The 18,139-nt window shown below is 39.7% G+C and overlaps 1 pseudogene; it reads left to right on the top strand.

Annotated features, from left to right (window-relative positions):
- Positions 1–277: 277 nt before the first annotated feature.
- On the top strand, positions 278–16,367 carry LOC121677156 (annotated as a pseudogene).
- Positions 16,368–18,139: the final 1,772 nt, after the last annotated feature.

Raw genomic sequence — 18,139 nt, forward strand, 5'->3', positions numbered from 1 at the left:
TTAAACCAGAGGGGTCACTAGGGAAACAGCAGCCCCAGCAGCCCCAAGAACCTCAGCCTTGTTCTTGCATCTCGTTTTCTCTTTCTGAGACAGGATCTTGCTATATAGCCGGGGCTAATCCTCGTGCCTCAGCTTCCCCAGTTCTAGAATTACAGATATTTGCCACTGTGCCTCATTTCCAAGTGACCCTCATAAAGTACAGTATCCTAGTACAAAGTCAACAGCAAAATGGGGATGCCTGCCTCTGGGCCAAGTCAGAATTTAAAAATTGTGCCCAATGCATGTTGAGAACAAGAGGAAGGGAAAAGGACATGGAGGCAGGCAGGGGTGGGGAGATATCTACAAGAAAGAGCCAAGCATCAAGAAGGACTCAGAATCCCCTCTACCTGCACATCCGTTTTGTGTCAGTCACTTTTGCAAAGTTGTGAGCAAAACGTCTGAGAACAGCTTGAAGGAAGTATGGCTCCTCAGCTCCCTCTCAGTTGGCTCCTCCCATGACTCCATGGAGCCATGCTCTTTGGTGGAGTGTCATGACGATGGTATGTGGCAGAGCAGACGACTTGCTGATAGGAAGGGCAGTGTCAAGTTCAGATGCAACCATCAGATGCCCTCCACCAGGGACCTCCTTCCTCCTGCTGGAACCTGCCCCCTAAAGTTTCCAACCCTCTTCCAAAACAACTTCCCGAGCTGGGGACCAAGCACTCAACACAAGAGCCTGTGGGCACATTTTATATTCAGATCCTACCAGGTAATGGAAGAAAGAGAAGACAGACACATCCTCCTAGCCACCAGCAAGCTTACTCAGGAATGCTGGGATGCAGTGGACCTAATGGGTAAGACCATGAGACAGCCAATGCAAATTATCGAATGAAATGTTATGGCAAGCCAAGGATACCGGTGGCCCTACATGACTCCATCAAAGGTATTGGACGAACAGAAGAATGAGGCAATGGAGCTCTTCGGGGTCAATAGGCAGCCCATCGTTGTCATAGCACTCAGAGGATGCTGTACTCTCCTTGACACGGACACAGCCATGCCATCCCTTTGACCCATGGGAGTCGTGAGAAGAGGCAAGGAAGGAAAGCGCTCCAAGTGCTTTGGCTTCCTGCTTGTACTTTACAGTCACAGATCCTGGGAACTGGAGTCGGTAGGGCAGACCAGGGACTCCACACTCAGCCTGTGCCCAGCCCTGCTGACCCAGTCAAAAGCAACCACAGGCTAGCCCACAGTCAGAGCCTGGGGCTGGAGAGATGGCTCAGAGGTTAAGAGCATTGCCTGCTCTTCCAAAGGTCCTGAGTTCAATTCCCAGCAACCACATGGTGGCTCACAACCATCTGTGATGGGGACTGGTGCCCTCTTCTGGCCTGCAGGCATACACACAGACAGAATATTGTATACATAATAAATAAATAAATATTTTCTTAAAAAAGAGTCAGAGCCTGATTGGGTAAGGGCTAGTCACATCAAGCAGCGGTTACCATGATGAGCCAGAACAGGGTACGGGAGCCATACTAGAGGTAGGTCCCCTGGTGGGTGGGGATCTCCCAACATGTCAGTACCAAGCCCTTGTGTAATGACAAAGATGGTAAGGTTCCTTTAAGGAATAGCAAATATATTCCAGATTCTCATTGCCAAGAAGTGCTGCTACCAATACAGAAAAACAGGAAGTGAGAATGAGCTGTATCTGTGTGTTAGACTGGAGGCACAGAGACAAGGGTAGGTAGATGATAGCAGGGTGGGTGAATAGACAAAAACTAGTTGATAGGTCAGCCTACAGTGATTGATGAGAGATGGGGTAAAGATAGATGATAAAGGGCAGGGTAGATAAGTGATAGATAAATAGACAGACAGACAGATAGTTAGATGATTGATAGATAAAAGGTAAATGACAGATGATGAACGGATGATGATAGACAGACAAACAGATAGATAAATGGATGGATAATGACAGATAGACATACTGACAGATCAGAGTGGACATGAATATGAGTGTGTGTGTGTGAGCATGTGTGCACACATGCACATGTGTGAACATACATTCCCCAGTCAGTCTGCCTCGAGCATCTAGGAGCAGAGCCTCCCCGATCTGTGGGCCTCACTCTCCCCTGGAAGGAGCAGCCTCAACAGCCCTGTTCGTGATGTTGCTGAGCTTTCTCAGCCCATGGACTTCAAAGTGTGAGATCCTCAGCTGGTCTCTATGGTGCTGCTCAACAAAGACGTACACTTTACGTCACCTTGTGGACTTGCTGGCCCCTGTTAGAGAGGACCTCTCTTACCGGATTCCATGTAAAATGGCAGAAAGTAGCCAAGGTGGGTCAAGCATCCAGGCAATTTCCAGCGGCTTTCCTGGACCCTGACAACTAAGGACCTAGTGAGGGGAAGGAGCAAACAGGAGTTAACCAGCATCCATGCTGCCAGGACTGGAGCACCAACACATGGATAAACTGAAGGAGTTGATTCCAACCTCCAAACACAGTAAAGAGCCAGGGACTAAAAAGCTGAGCAGAACACAGAGGACAGTGAGTTTCTTTATTAACCAATGACATTTACAGCATACATAGGGAAATCCCACATCACCTCCCCTTTTCTGTTTAAAAAAAAAGGAAGGTTTTCACTTTAACATAGCAAGATTACATGCAACAAAACACTTATTAAGTAAGAATTATAGTTGCAATATTTAGTCCATTTACATTTGGCAAATTAAGGAAAATAATCTATCATCTATTCTATCTTTGTGAGTCTAAACTTTTATATCTAATCTATCTATTATAATTATAACTATCTTTCTTCAACTCCACCGAAGATCCCAGAAGGGATATAATATTACCTAAGTAAACAGGAAGTGTATTGTAAGCAACTTCCAAAACTCTAGAATTAACAGAGACATCTTGCTGCCTGAACAGTCACCAAAGTTCTTCTAACATTGGGGCATCCGTCTTCAGCCTACAGGCCCATAGTTTTTGGCAGACTTTTTCATGAAGCAGGAAATTTCAAAAACAGTTCTGCCTATATTGGCAGTTTGTCAGCAACTTTCTTCTGTGTCCTGCAGAATGTCTGGCAGACTTTCATGAAGCAAGAAACCTGAAGGACTGTCTCACTTTCAGGCAGGTTCAGCAGTCATTTTTCTGTGGGTCCTGCATGTCCATTTCATACACCATACCATCAAGCAGTCCAGGCAAGAGCAGTTTCTTGCCCAGATGGCTGACAAACTCCATAAGGAGCCTCTTCAATGCCCATCATCTTCTTGAAGTAAATTGGTGCTGCCAGAAGCAGATGTGTCTTATTGTCATGAAAAGTTCTAAGTTCTTAAAACGTTTTAAATGTCATATTCTGTTAGTCTTTGAAATGTTTGAAGAATACCTATCCATCTGAAATATATCTCTGTACTTCTAGAAAACCTAATTAATATGACTACAAGTTTGACTATAATAAATGACTATCTATTAACCTGTATTTCTTAATTATACATTACGTTTTTAAATGAGCTGCACAAACTCAATACCTTAATCAAGAGCAGAAATATACATATAACAAAATTGACCTTAAATCTGTGTACATAACCAAGATCCATACTAATGCAAAGTATTCATCTTTATGTCATATCCCTGTTTAAATGAAAACAAACATTTATAAACAATATCAGGGAATTTGGGCACAGTTCTCTCCAAACTACTTCTTGCTTTTTCTTGGGCAAAGTATTTTGGGGGTTTGTGGAGACCTTTCAGGGGGTTTTATTATATCAAATCACATTAGTCTGGAAGGGATCCACAGGTTCTCATCTTCCGTGGAAACAAAAGCAGAGCCTTTTTTCCAAAGCGATATATCCTTAGGCCCAAATTTTGAAGTCAAGATACCTTTAAATGAATATATATATATATATATATATATATATATATATAGGTTTAGCTTAGCAGCCCATGCAATGAAATGTCTCTCTGTACTTAGCTCATTCACAGTCAAAAAATTCAAAGAAAACACAATAATATATATAATCCAGACTCCCTGTGTATATTCCATCTTTATGTGGCTTATTTTTCTTATTCTATTACTTTTTCTACAAGTTTAATATTTATTTTATCATCTTTACTTCTATAACCTATGAATCTCTGTACTCTTTTATATTCTGTCTATAGTCTTTTTCCTCTCTCAAGCCTATATACATTTATCCAACATTGTGACCCATTTAGAGGTCTTTTCCATCTAAATTTGTCTTTATTGTGTGCATATCTGTAATTATTATTTGATGAGGAGTACTTTTTTTCCTTTTAAATGCTAAGCAGTCTTGGCTAGGATCAACTCCACAGCCCTGCCTGTTGGCTCTACCCAGTCCAACATGGCAGAGGTATGTTTACTATCAGCTCTACAAGTCATACTCCCCACCCCAGCTCCAGGAATGCAGAGGGTCCATTTCACCATCAATCCACCTGTAGCACTCTGCTCACAAACCTCATTCAAATGCTCAACCTCCTAAAAGAGCCAAAGCTGTTTGTGCAACTAGCATGAACCAGTAGGCACTTCCCCAAAGAAGCCACAGCAACTTTCACTGTCAATGCTGAGTCAGGAAGCCCTCTCTTAAAGGAGACATGGTGTCCCTACTTGCCGCCAGCAAACAGAGCCCATCTGGAAAAAAATTAGCTGCCAAGAATTTGCACTAAACTCTGTTCTTTTGTGTCTAGAATTTCTTTTTAAGCTCTCTCAGGTTTTATGTAGATGTAGTCAGCCCACATTGTCATGCCAATTTGTAGGTGGAGGCTGTTTATTTGTTAACAGCTGTCCAGATACAAAATAATCACAGAGAAACTATATTGATTACAACACTGCTTGGCCAATTAACTCATGCATCTTTCTAGCTAACTCTTACATCTTAAATTAACCCATTCCTATTATTTTGTATTTTACCACAAGACTTGTGGTTTGCTGGTAAGGTCCCAAGACCTTTGTCTCCTCTGATGGTTAGATGGCATCTCTCTGACTCTGCCTTCTTTCTCCCAGCATTCAGTTTAGTTTTCCTGCCTATCTTTATTCTGCCCTGCCACAGGCCAAATCAGCTTCTTTATTAACCAATGACACTAAAACACATTCACAGCATACAGAGGGGAATCCCACATCAACTGTCTTTAACAATAGTCTTTGGACAGATTTCTATGCTGAACCTGCATCTCTTTCTCCTTGCCTGTTGCACACTATTTCATGTTATGAGTGTTTCACAAGCTGTCCAGGCAGTTTTAAACTAATGGGCATTTTGATTGTGCCCAGTGTTCTATTTACTCTGAGGAACAATGCTGCACTGAAAATTCTCTCTTTGTACACACATGCAACTATGTCTCTAGGCTAGACACTCAATAGCATAGTTTTTGGGTCATAGGCTATGCACATTTTTATGGCTTTTAAAAATACTTAATAGATCCTGCCAAATTTTCCTCCAAAGTGACTATACAAATTTATAGTCTCTGTGTAGAATGAGAGAATTCCCCACTCCCTCACTAATTTAAAATGTGGTTTCCAATCTGCTGGATTGTGTTCATTTGTTTTTCTCTGATGAGTTGGGAATTTGGTTTTGTGTTTCTGCCTCCTTGCTAAGTGGAGGCCTTTTGGGGGCAGCAACTCAAAAAACTAGCTATCACATGGTGTTGTCCCATGCATCACATAATGGGATCATCTTTATGATGAGGGACATTGGAGCTGGGTTCTATTCTCTGCTGCAGGGATTGAGACGAGCATATTGAAAGGGTCAGGCAAGGCTTGCCAATACAAACTATTGCAGGATATTTTGATCACACTCTGACACTCCCAAGACTGATAATAAAGTTTACTTTGAATGGGAGGGTGAAGGTAGCTACTAGCTGACCAAAATTAGCCATAGAGGATTTGGAGGACAAAGTACATATACCAAGACACAGGAAATAGTACAGAGAGTCTTAGAAAAATTCTCGGTCCTTTTAGATCAAGGAAGGAGAAAGAGAGGTCACTGGTTGCTTCTCTGGCATTTCTTTGATTATTAAGGTTCTTACCCTGATATCTTACTCCCAAGTTTTTATCCATAAAGAATAATTAGATAAACACTTCATCTGGCATCCAGCACAGGACATAAAACCATGAGGCAGCTGCTTGCCACTGGCTAGTCCTCAGCTACAATGAAAAACATGGTGAAGGAAAGAGTCAGAGTCAAAGAACAACAAAGTAGAGCTAGACCAGCTTCTTGGTGAAGTCCAGTAAGCTGATTTGCAAAGACAGTCTATATTTGATGGGAACACTTTGGTTCTATACCATATAGCAGCTTTGAATGCTTGGGACATAGTTGAAGAATCAGGAAGGAGGACTAAGTCATTTATTAAAATTATACAAGGCCCAAAAGAAGCCTTTATTGATTCTTTACAAAGAATGCCTTCAGCTTTCAGATCCAGAAGTTAGACAAATATGAACTGAATATTTGGCTTTTGAAAATGCTAACTCAGAATGCAAAAGGGTAATTAGACCTTTAAAGGCAAGATCAGCACCAATAGATGAATGGATTAGAAATATAGCTGATACTGGATCTCACCCTTATGATGATACTTGAATACGAGAAGTGATTTCAAAAAATTTTTAAGAAAAATCAAAAGGTGTTAGATATTTTAATTGTGATGAACCAGGTCATCAGTAAAGGGACTATAGGCAAGGCATTCCTAGAAAGAACGTTTTTCTAGGGATCATCCAAACAGAAAGCCCAAACCTTCTGGAATATGCAGAATTTATAGCAAAGACCAGCATTGGACTAATGAATGCAGATCAACATGGGACAGGCAAGGTAACCCTTTGCATTAGGAAACATCTTAGGGGACTCCTTGCAGGCTCCCACATAAAATTCCTTGTCAGCTTTGGGGAAACCCATGCACATGGCAATTAAAAGATGTAATGGATGTTGTTAAAAGCCATACTCTCTGGATGGCGTAACAGCTTCATTAGGTAAAACAAAATTTCAGTAGAGACCATAAAACAAGTATTTTGACAAATAAATGATCAGAAAGCAAAGTTTAAAGTATAAACAAATGGCATTGAAATTGAGGGTTTGGTAGACACTGGTGAGATATAACAATAATTTCACCAAAAGCTTGGCATCCAGATTGGTCTCTTAAGAAGGCAAATGTTCAGCATGTAGGGGTTGTAACTTTATCTCAGGTAGAAACAGATTGCAATACAGGTCTACTATAAAGGGCCAGAAGTACAGATAGGAAAATTAAAGTAATATGTGACTAACATAGCAATGAATTTATGGGAACATGATTTGTTATAACAGTGGAAAACCCAGATTAACATTTCTCCAGTCTCAGAAACAAATTATAAAATGAAGAATGCTTCTGAGAAAAATATTTAAAGGTGTTATTAAGAGAGGTCACAGACTGTTCTGTAACATGAGGGTCTGCTTGTTGGCTTTCTGTCCTGTCCAGTTCCCACAGCCGGTAAGCCCCAAAGAAAATCACACAGAGGTCTTCATAAGTCTTAAACTGATTGGCCCATTATCTCAGGCTTCGTATTAGCTCTTATAACTTTTATTAACCCATTCATATCTATGTCAGTCACATGGCTCAGTACCTTTTTCAGTGGGGCAGGTCACATCCTGCTTCTTTGGTGTCTGGGGAAGACTGGGGAAAGAGCTTCCTTCTTCCCAGAATACTCCTGGTCTCATTGCCCCACCTCTACTTCCTGTCTGATTTTCCCTCCTATACTTCCTGCCTGGCTACCAGTCAATCAGCGTTTACTTAAAATATAATTGACAGAATATAAAACTGTCCTGCACAATTCCCCCCCCCCTCCTTTTTTAAGAAAACAAGAACATCCATAGTCCATTTTGGGGAATGTGGTCGTAGTTTTTCAGGCTACTTTCTGATGGTTGGGGGCTCTGATAATTTTATGGGGACCTAAAGAAAATTTAGAATTATGATCAAGTCCTGACTGGAGTATCCTGTGAGTCTTGATCATCTCAGGCAGCAGTCTTGAATCTGTTCTGGATGTAGAACTCAGACATCCAGGCCATCTGTTCCTACTGGAGATTTCTCAGGTGGTCTTCCTTGATCAAACCTGATTTTTCTTAACTCAAAATAAATCCACAGCCTCTCATTTCCTGTGGAAACAAAAGCAAAATCTCTTCTCCAAAGTAACATAGCTTTTGACTTCAATTTTGAAGTCAATGTATTTTCAAAATACTTATCTTGGATTAATTCAACAGCATTTATAAGAAAATATCTTTTAGCAGCTGTTGCTTCTTCCTCAGCATTCAAACAATTCAAAGAGAGCACAATAACATACAGTATCCAGATTCTCTGTGTATTTTTCATCTTTATTTTAACCTCTATTTCTTTCATTTTTACTTTTTGACTTCTTGGGAGAGGGTTTCTGTGTATCTTTGTCCTGGAACTCACTCTGTGGGCCAGGCTGACCTTGAACTCACAGGGATCCACCTGTCTCTGCCTCCCAAGTGCTAGGATTAAAGGTGCGACCACACCTTGAATTCACAGAGATCTGTCTGCCTCTGCCTCCCAAGTTTTGGGATTAAAGGCATGTACCACCCCACCCAACTACTCTCTTTCTTTCTTTTTTATTTTAAGGACTTTAACCTTTACCCTGTATATATTTTTAACACACTCTAAAACATTTAGAGGTTTTCTTCCTCTTTGAATCTCTCTTTATTGTATATCTCTCTCTTTTTCTGACCACGTGAGTCTTTAATTTGCTAAGCAATATGGAGAGGATTAAAGCTGTGTCTTTGACAGCTAGATCCAGCCCATTTCTGAGCTTTCTGAGATTTCACTGTCATGGCTGAGGTATCAACCAGAGCCATGTTTATTGACACAACTCTATGGTGTTTTCAAGGTCCCTACCAGCAAGCAAGCTGCAGCAGTGTGTTCATAAACCACACTCAGATGTTCTGTAGACAGACCGCCTGCCTGAAAGAGTCAGAGTTTGCCCTGGCAGGACAGTCCAGACATCCGGCATTTTAAAACAGCATGGCTTTTTTCCTCCTATAGCTGAAAACCTAAAAGCATATGCTCAGCTTTTCATCACCACCATTTAAGTGTTTAATGGCAGGACTTCTTAAAGGAGCTGCAAGGTTTTGCAGCTAAAGCTGAGTCAGGAAGCCTCTCTTAGATGAGAGCACTTGCTTGCTTCTAGCAAACAGAACAGACCTGAGAAATTGCTGCTACCAAGAAAACATGCTTTACTCTATTCTTTCCCAAGCTTTCTCAGGCTTTCTGTGATGCAGTTATCCACATGGGCACCATTCTGTAACACTGTTCAAGTTGTACATAAGCAGAACACAATAGTTACTGGTCTTTCAAAGCTACCAACATCCCTACCTTTAAAATGGTTAATTGACAACCTGCGTGAGTAGAACAATGACCTTTGACATCAGAGAAATTACAGGCACTAGAACAGCTAGTACAGGAACAGTTAAATACTCAACATATTGAAGAATCAACCAGTTCTTGGAATTTTCCTATATTAATCATTAAAAAGAATTCTGGAAAAAATAGATAATGGTAACAGATCTAAGAGCTATAAAGGTGGTCCAGCCAATGGGCTCTTTATAGCCTGAAATTCCCTTGCTGTCTTTATTATTAAAGGATGGTCTATAATAGTGATTGGTTTAAAAGACTGCTTTTTTGCTATATCTTTACAATAACAGGATAGAGAAAAATTTACCTTCACAGTGCCTACTTATACTAATTCCCACCCTGTTAAGAGATATCAGTGAAAAATTATTCCACAAAGGATGTTAAGCAGTCCCACCATGTGTCAATATTTTGTACAACTGCCTTTGAAAATAATTCATAAACAGTTTCCTCAATCTATAATTTGCCATTATATGGATGATATCTTATTAGCTGATTCAGACTCAGATATCTTTTCTAAGTTATCTACCTTAGAAAAAATGTTTGAAGACATAAAAAAATTGCCTTGTTGGGGATTACATATTGCTCCTAAAATATACAAAGAAGAGATTCTATTAATTTCCTAGATTATAAGATAGGCTTACAAAAAATTCAACCATAAAAAGTACAAATCAGGAGAAATCAATTATGAACTCTTAATGATTTTCAAAAATTCTTGAGAGATATTAACTGGCTACATTGCACAACTGAATTGACAATTCAAGAACTAAGTAATTCATATCAAACCTCACAAGATTATAAGGACTTAAATAGTCCAAGAAAATTATTAGCTGAGGCTAAGAGAAAATTAGGTTTTGTAGAAAAGAAATTACAGGATGCACATAAGGATCATTTGGATCCAGAGCTTGATTATATTCTAGTTAATTTACTTTCTACACATTCTCCTGCAGGAATTATTTTTTATTATTTTACATTAAAATGTATTTTAGCTTATTGATATAAATTTAAGGTTAATTTTCTTTTTTCATTTTTAATTGATTTTTATTGAGCTCTACATTTTCCTCTGCTCCCCTCCCTGCCTCTTCCCCCCCTTCAACCCTCCTCCAAGGTCCCCATGTTCCCAATTTACTCAGGAGATCTTGTATTTTTCTACTTCCCATGTAGATTAGATCCATGTATATCTCTTTTAGAATTCTCATTGTTGTCTAGGTTCTCTGGGATTGTGATTTGTAGGCTGGTTTTCTTTGCTTTATGTTTAAAAAACACCTATGAGTGAGTACATGTGGTAATTGTCTTTCTGGGTCTGGGTTACCTCACTCAAAATAATGTTTACTAGCTCCATCCATTTGCCGGCAAATTTCAAGATGTCATTATTTTTTTCTGCCATGTAGTACTCCATTGTGTAAATGTACCACGTTTTTCTTATCCATTATTCAGTCAAGGGGCATTTAAGTTGTTTCCAGGTTCTGACTATGACAAACAATGTTGCTATGAACATAGTTGAGCACATGTCCTTGTGGCACAAGCATTCTTTGGATACATACCCAAAAGTGGTATTGCTGGGTCTTGAGGAAGGTTGTTTCCTAATTTTCTGAGAAATTGCCAAACTGATATTCAAAGGGGCTGTAACAGCATGCATTCCCACCAGCAATGCAAAAGTGTTCCCTTTTCCCCACAACCTCTCCAGCATACGTTTTCATCAGTAATTTTGATTTTGGTCATTCTTACAGGTATAGGATAGACTCTCAGAGTTGTTTTGATTTGCATTTCTCTGATGACTAAGGATGTTGAACATTTCCTTAAGTGTCTTTCAGCCATTTTATTTTATTTTATTTTATTTTTTGGTTTTTCAAGACAGGGTTTCTCTGCAGCTTTTTTAGAGCCTGTCCTGGACCTAGCACTTGTAGACCAGGCTGGCCTCGAACTCACAGAGATCCGCCTGCCTCTGCCTCCCAAGTGCTGGGATTAAAGGCGTGCGCCACCACCGCCCGGCCTTTCAGCCATTTTAGATTCTTCTGTTGAGAGTTCTCTGTTTAGGTCTGTACTCTATTTTTTTTAATTAGATCATTTGTTCTTTTGATGACCTATTTCTTGAGTTCTTTGTATATTTTGGAGATCAGACCTTTGTCTGATGTGGGGTTGGTGAAGATCTTTCCCCATTCTGTAGACTGTCTTTTTGTCTTGTTGACCATGTCCTTTGCTTTACAGAAGCTTTTCAGTTTCAGGAGGTCCCATTTATTAATTGTTTCTCTCAGTGTCTTGCTGCTGGGGTTATATTTAGGAAGTGGTCTCCTGTGCCAATGTGTTCAAGTGTACTCCCCACTTTCTCTTCTATGAGGTTCAGTGTGATTGGCTTTATGTTGAGGTCTTTGGTCCATTTGGACTTGAGTTTTGTGAATGGTAATAGATATGGATCTATTTTCATTCTTCTACATGTTGATATCCAGTTTTTCCAGCACCATTTGTTAAATATGCTTTCTTTTTTCCATTTGATTTTTTTTGCTTCTTTGTCAAAAATCAGGTGGTCAAAAGTGTGTGAATTAATATTCGGGTCTTTGATTTGGTTCCATTGGTCCTCCTGTCTGTTTTTATGCCAGTACCAGGCTGTTTTCAGTACTGTAGCTCTGTAGTAGAGTTTGAAGTCAGGGATTGTGATGCCTCCAGAAATTCTTTTATTGTACAGGATTTTTTGGCTAACCTGGGTTTTTGCTTTCCATATGAAGTTGAGTACTGTTCTTTCGAGGTCTGTGAAGAATTTTGCTGGAATTTTGATGGGCATTGCATTGAATCTGTAGATTGCTTTTGGTACGATCCTGCAGGAATTCTTATGTAGAAAAAAGATAATATTTTAGAATGAATATTTTTACCACACAGAGTAAAAAATTAAAAACCTATGTAGAAAAGCTTTCTGAATTGATTCTGAAAGGAAAATAAAGACTTCATCAATTAGCAGGAATGTACCCAGAAGAAATTGTGATGCCTTTTACTAATACTGAAATTGCCTCATTATGGACAGAAAATGAACATTAAAGGTTATTATTATAAACTGTTTAAGATAACTAAGAAATGTAGGTTAGTAGTCATCTCTAACAATCAAACTTGTGGTCATGTTAGGTATGTTTTCAAGGTCAAACAGAGATATATTTTAGATAGGCAGATGGTCTTCAGGCACTTCAGAGACCTACAGAATATGATATTTAATAAGTTTTAATAACACAAGACTTCTCATGACAACGGGACACATCTGCCCCTGACAATGCCAATTTACTTCAAAAGAGGATGATGAGCATTGAAGAACCTCCATCTGAAGTTTGCTTTCATTGTGACAAAGTTAACCAATGGGCAAAATACTGCCCTTGCTTTGTCTTCTAACAGTATGCTGTTCAGATTGGACAAGCAGGATACAAAAGAAGGTGACTGGCAAATTTTGCCAAGACAAGCTAAAATAGTCCTTCAAAATTTCTGCTTTACAGAAAAGTCTATCAGCTATTCTAGGACTATAGACCAAAGACAGATGCCTCAACATTGTAGTGAAACCTTGGGATGACTGTCCAGACAGACAGATGTCTCTTTCATTTCTATATTTTTGAAATTTGCTTGCTCTACACGTCCTATTTACTCAGATAGTATTGTATCTTTCTCAGGTCTGTAAAGGGGTTGAAGATAGTTATAGCTACAGTTTTCCTTGTTACCAAATTCAGAAAAGAAACTCACAAAGAAGGTATAAAATACATAAGGTTAAAAGACATAAAAACTTAAATTGCTTAAGAAAATGTGTTGAGGTCTAAAGAGATAGCTTTGGGTCGGTAATACAAGTTTAAATAGAAAGTAAATTAGGTACAAAACTGGACTCACCAAGATAGGATAGATAATGGAATATTTTCTCTGAATTTGTCAAATGCAAATGGACTGGACATTGTGAATATAATTCTTACCTGATAATTGTTCTTATTATATATAATTTTACTGTACTAGAGTTAAAATCTTTCCTTTTTTATTTAGACTTTTTGGGGAAAATGTTGTGGGGTATTTTGATCACACTCTGATACTCCCAAGGCTGCCAATAAAGTTTATTTTGAATTAGAGGGTGGAGTTAGTTACTAACTGACTAAAATTAGCCATAGAGGTTTTGGAGAAATAGGGGCATATAGAGAGACACAGGAAGTAGTAGAGAGGGACTTAGAAAGATTCTCAGCCCTTTCAAGTTGAGGAAGGAGAGAGAGGAGATCACTGGTCACTTTGCCATTACTTCTCTAATCATTCGGGCTCTTATCCTGATATCTGACTCCTGAGTTTTTATTCATAAAGAATAATTAGATAAACTCTTAACCAAACCACCCAATAGATGCCAGTGCTCTTCACCAGCCTATTATTGGTTAGCATTATCATTACCATTTCAAGATTTCTGTTATATGACAGGGGACTGTCATCACAATTTCCCATAATCCCCTGTGTCATCTCTCTCCTCAAGTGGCAACTGAAACTTACCGTGAATGGAACACAGGCATTTACCCCTATGGTTAGCTTTGAAGGGACATGGCTCCTATGCTGTTCCTTTCTCCCTTGGTGCACTTCAGGAAATGAGCTGCTGTATTGAAAAGTCACGTGCTGCCACCCAAAAAGTATTGGTATCCTGCCAATAATCGTGTGAACTTGGGACACATATCCTTCATCAGCCTTCTGATAATGACATCAACTTTCAAGAAATCTGAAGAAGAAAGACTCAATCATGCTTAGGTTTCACGCCTACAGAAATTGTGAAATAATGAATGTTATATTAGGTCATTAGAGTGGGGCGGGTTTGTTACACAATAACTGTTAACTGATATTTAGTGGAAATTTCCATGGGAAACAGGCTCTATTGAGGACTTCTCTTTTTTTTTAATGTTGGCTGGTGGAATGTGGGTACCATAACATACATGTGTCGGCCACACATTTAAGGGTTGGTTCTCTCATTCTACCTGGATGTGGGTTCCAAGAATCAAAATCTGGTAGTCTGTCTTCACAGCAAGCACATTACCCATTGAGCCACCACACCATTCCTGACTGCTTTTCTTGATCACTAACAAAAACTTAGACTCCCCTCCTCAAACATGGCAATGAGATATAGATAGAAGATAAACAATAGACAAATAGAGATGACCTAGGTAAAGGTGTATTGGTACAACTGAACATTAACTTCTGGATAGTTCCTGAAGTCAGGAGGCTGTGATTTTTGAGTTGTTTCATAGTTTTGTATACCACAATCCATTTCTCACCCTAGACACACAGCATAGAAGGCAAGTTTGTAAAATAATAGAAAGGAGGACTTAACTTTGAGGTTGGGATTATTGTCCCAACTTGGTCTGGCACTTCTTCCTTGGCTGTATCATATAGCCAAGTTCCCAACCCATGCACACACATGCATGCACAGAAGCACATAGACATGTACACACAATTATTACTTCTGAGACTTTTATGACCTTGAAATCTCTGTCTCTGGGTTTCCTGTGTATAAGATTATGTCCTCTGCAACCAAAAGCAACTTGGCATCTTCCTTTCAAATCTGGGTGCCTGTTACTTTTTCTTTCCATATTGCTCTGTCTGAGACTTCTAATATTGCATTGAATAAAAGTGGCAAGGGGTGGATACTCTCCCTGCCCTGAATCATAGAATACTTTTAGTCAGGTTTTGCTTAGAATGCCATCATCTGAAGTTGTTATCTGTGGCCTTTATTATATATGTCTTTCAACACTTAATTTGTTGAGTCATTATCATAAAGAACTGGATTTTCTCAAATGTCTTTTCTGCTCACTTGAGGTGATCCCATGACTTTTGTCATGGTGTGATAAGTCAGGCTTATTGATCTGAATGTGTTAAATACCATTGCACCCTGGGAATGAATTGACTTGATTGTGGCAAATGAGCTGTCATATACCCACTGAATTGTTTGTTTCTTGTTTGTTTTTTTTAATGTATGCCCCTTCAGAAACAGATAAAATGCCCCAAACCACAGCACTGAAATGGCAAACAGAAGGACCAGCTTGTTGGGTGTGTGTGAAGGAAGGAAGCCTGGCTCATCCTCCAAAGACTAAAATAAGAGCAGAGTCCATCTGCTCTTCCCTGTTCTAGAAACAGCAGCAACTTCTCATGCCTTGCTGGCCTCATCCCTGAGACATGATGGTGAAGGTCAGAGTAGATGACTTGGCCATCTTTGTTACCTGGTTACCAGGGTTGCCTTCAGCTATGGCAAAGTGGGTATTCTTGCCATCTGTAGCTTCTCCATTGACCTCAACTTCAGGGTCTACATGTTCCAGTATGACTCTACTGAGAGCAAGTTCCACAGAATAGCAGTAGCTGAGGATGGAAAACTTGCCCCGAGCAGGAAGTGGTTTTTATCTTCTAGGAGCAAGACCTTGCCAGCGTCAAGTGGAGTGATGGTATCTTGTGGAATCTACTGGTGTCTTCACCACTGTGAAGAAGACTTGGGCCCACTTGAAGGATAAAGCCAAAAGGGCTATCATCTTTCCCCTTGCTCCCATGTTTGTGACGGGCATGAACTCAAGAAGTTAAGTTACTCAACACTGCCAGCAATGCCTTCTGCACCACTAACTACTTAGCCCATAGCCAATGTCATCCATGACAGCTTTGGCATTGTGGAAGAACTCATTACCATTGTCCATGCCATCACTGCCACCAGGAGACAGTGGATGACCCCCCTCTAGGAAGCTGTGATGTGATGGTCATGGGACTGTCCAGAATATCATTCCTGCATCCATTGGTGCTGGACAAGGTCATCCCAGAGTTGGATAGGAAGCTCACTGGTATGGCCTTCCATGTTCCTGCTCCCAATGCCTCCTACAACTTTAACAGTGACACCCACTCTTCCACCTTTGATGTGGGCCTGACATTGCCCTCAATGAGAATCTTGTCAAGATCATTTCCTGGTATGACAACAAATATGGCTATAGCAACAGGGTGGTGGACCTCATGGCCTTCATGGCCTCCAAGGAATGAAAAGTCCTGGACCACCCACCACAGCAAGAAGACAGAGAAAGAGAGAGGCCCTCAATCACTGAGGAGTCCCTGTCCTAACTCAGGCTCCCAACACCGAGCATCTCCCAGTAGTTTCCACCCAGACCCCCAGAAGAAGAGTAGGGGTTTAGGGAGCCCCACTCTCTTGCATTCCATCAATGAAGTTCATTGCACCCAAATAAATAAATAAATACATAATACATAAATAAATAAATAAATAAATAAATAAATAAATAAATAAATGAATGAATGAATGAATAAGAGCAGGGCAGAGCAGGATCCATCTGGGAATGAGCAGAACAGGATGGGATGCTGTAGGAATTCCTACCACCAGTAGCCTTTAAGTTACCCGCCCACTTGGGCAGGGCCTCTTAAACTATATATGCCAATGTTAAGCACATGTCTGGCATCTTTTCCAGCTGTGGGATTCGGTTGCTATTCCTCATTCCAGCAGGTGATTGTGATCTGTGAGTCTACTCCTAAATAAATAGCCTTTTATTATACTCAATACTGAGCTAGTGTGGGATTTCTTTTTTAGTGTCCTTCTTCATCGGGTGCCCCACATGGATCCAAACTCCACACCTACTTAAATTGACTTAAAGACCTAAATGATCCATAGCCCAGAAAGTCTCCCACCCCCACCTGCTTGACTTGTTTTTACCTACTAAGCAGTTTTTTTGTAAAACCCCTGCCACAGCTGAGCTAACTGCATACAGCGACTTGGAAATTTCCCAAGCACACGCATGCCCCCTGCCCCAGCTGCCGTATTCCCTGCCACATGGCAACTTGTGCAACTTCCAGTTTATACTCCCTGCACCTGAGTTCAATGCCTCTTGTTCTGTGTACAGAATTGATTTAATTGCTTTTAATTTGTCAAGTAAAGTATATTTCTCAGTATTTAACCAGCACCAAGGCAGGAAAAGCAAAGCTGCTCAGGACTGTTCGCGGCACCAGGTTGCACCTCTAGTCGTGACTCTGCAACCCCCACACCTGCTAGACAATAATAAAGATTATTACACCTAAAACAATATACTGAATTTCATAACAGGTAATTAATAAATCAATAAACTTGAAAGTTATATAATTGCAGATAACATTATCATTGAAATTTTAGTAACTTTTTTGCTAGTACTATAATTGTATTCTGCAAGGCTTATATGATTATGGTGATACATCCATTTATTGGATATTGGGACTCAGTTTTTTATTCATATTATATCCTTAAGAAAATGGTTTGATAACAGGGCCAAGGATGAGGCATTTTTAGAAATGATATAGTCTTTACAGACTAATAATGAACAGCTAGCTGACAGGATTAATACCATTAAAAATCAAAGTTACCTGAAAAAATTAATACTATTGAAAAGGGTAACATTAATTTGACAGACAAAATTAAATCCATGTCAATGATACTGAGAAATTATCTGAAAGAATTCATACTGTTAAATTTGACAATCAAAATTTGTTAAAACATTATGATAGGTTAGCAGATGAAGTATCTCTCAAGAATAGCAATCTGCATGCTATTCAAATAATGTTTAAGGATGAGGTATTATCTTTAAAGGAAAAACTTCAGACCTTAGAATCGTATGTGCAGAATGTGGACCAGAGGCTAGGTGCCTCAATGAAATCACTAGAAATATATACAGGCCAGGAGATTCAGACTTTATAAAAGACACTAGTAAAAAGATTTGAAACCACTGAGGAAATTATTGGAGCTGATGAGCAGGGAAAGAAGGTACAAGGACAGGATT

The sequence above is a fragment of the Arvicola amphibius genome, chromosome 4 (assembly GCF_903992535.2).
Source record: "Arvicola amphibius chromosome 4, mArvAmp1.2, whole genome shotgun sequence".
In the NCBI taxonomy this organism is placed as follows: domain Eukaryota; kingdom Metazoa; phylum Chordata; class Mammalia; order Rodentia; family Cricetidae; genus Arvicola; species Arvicola amphibius.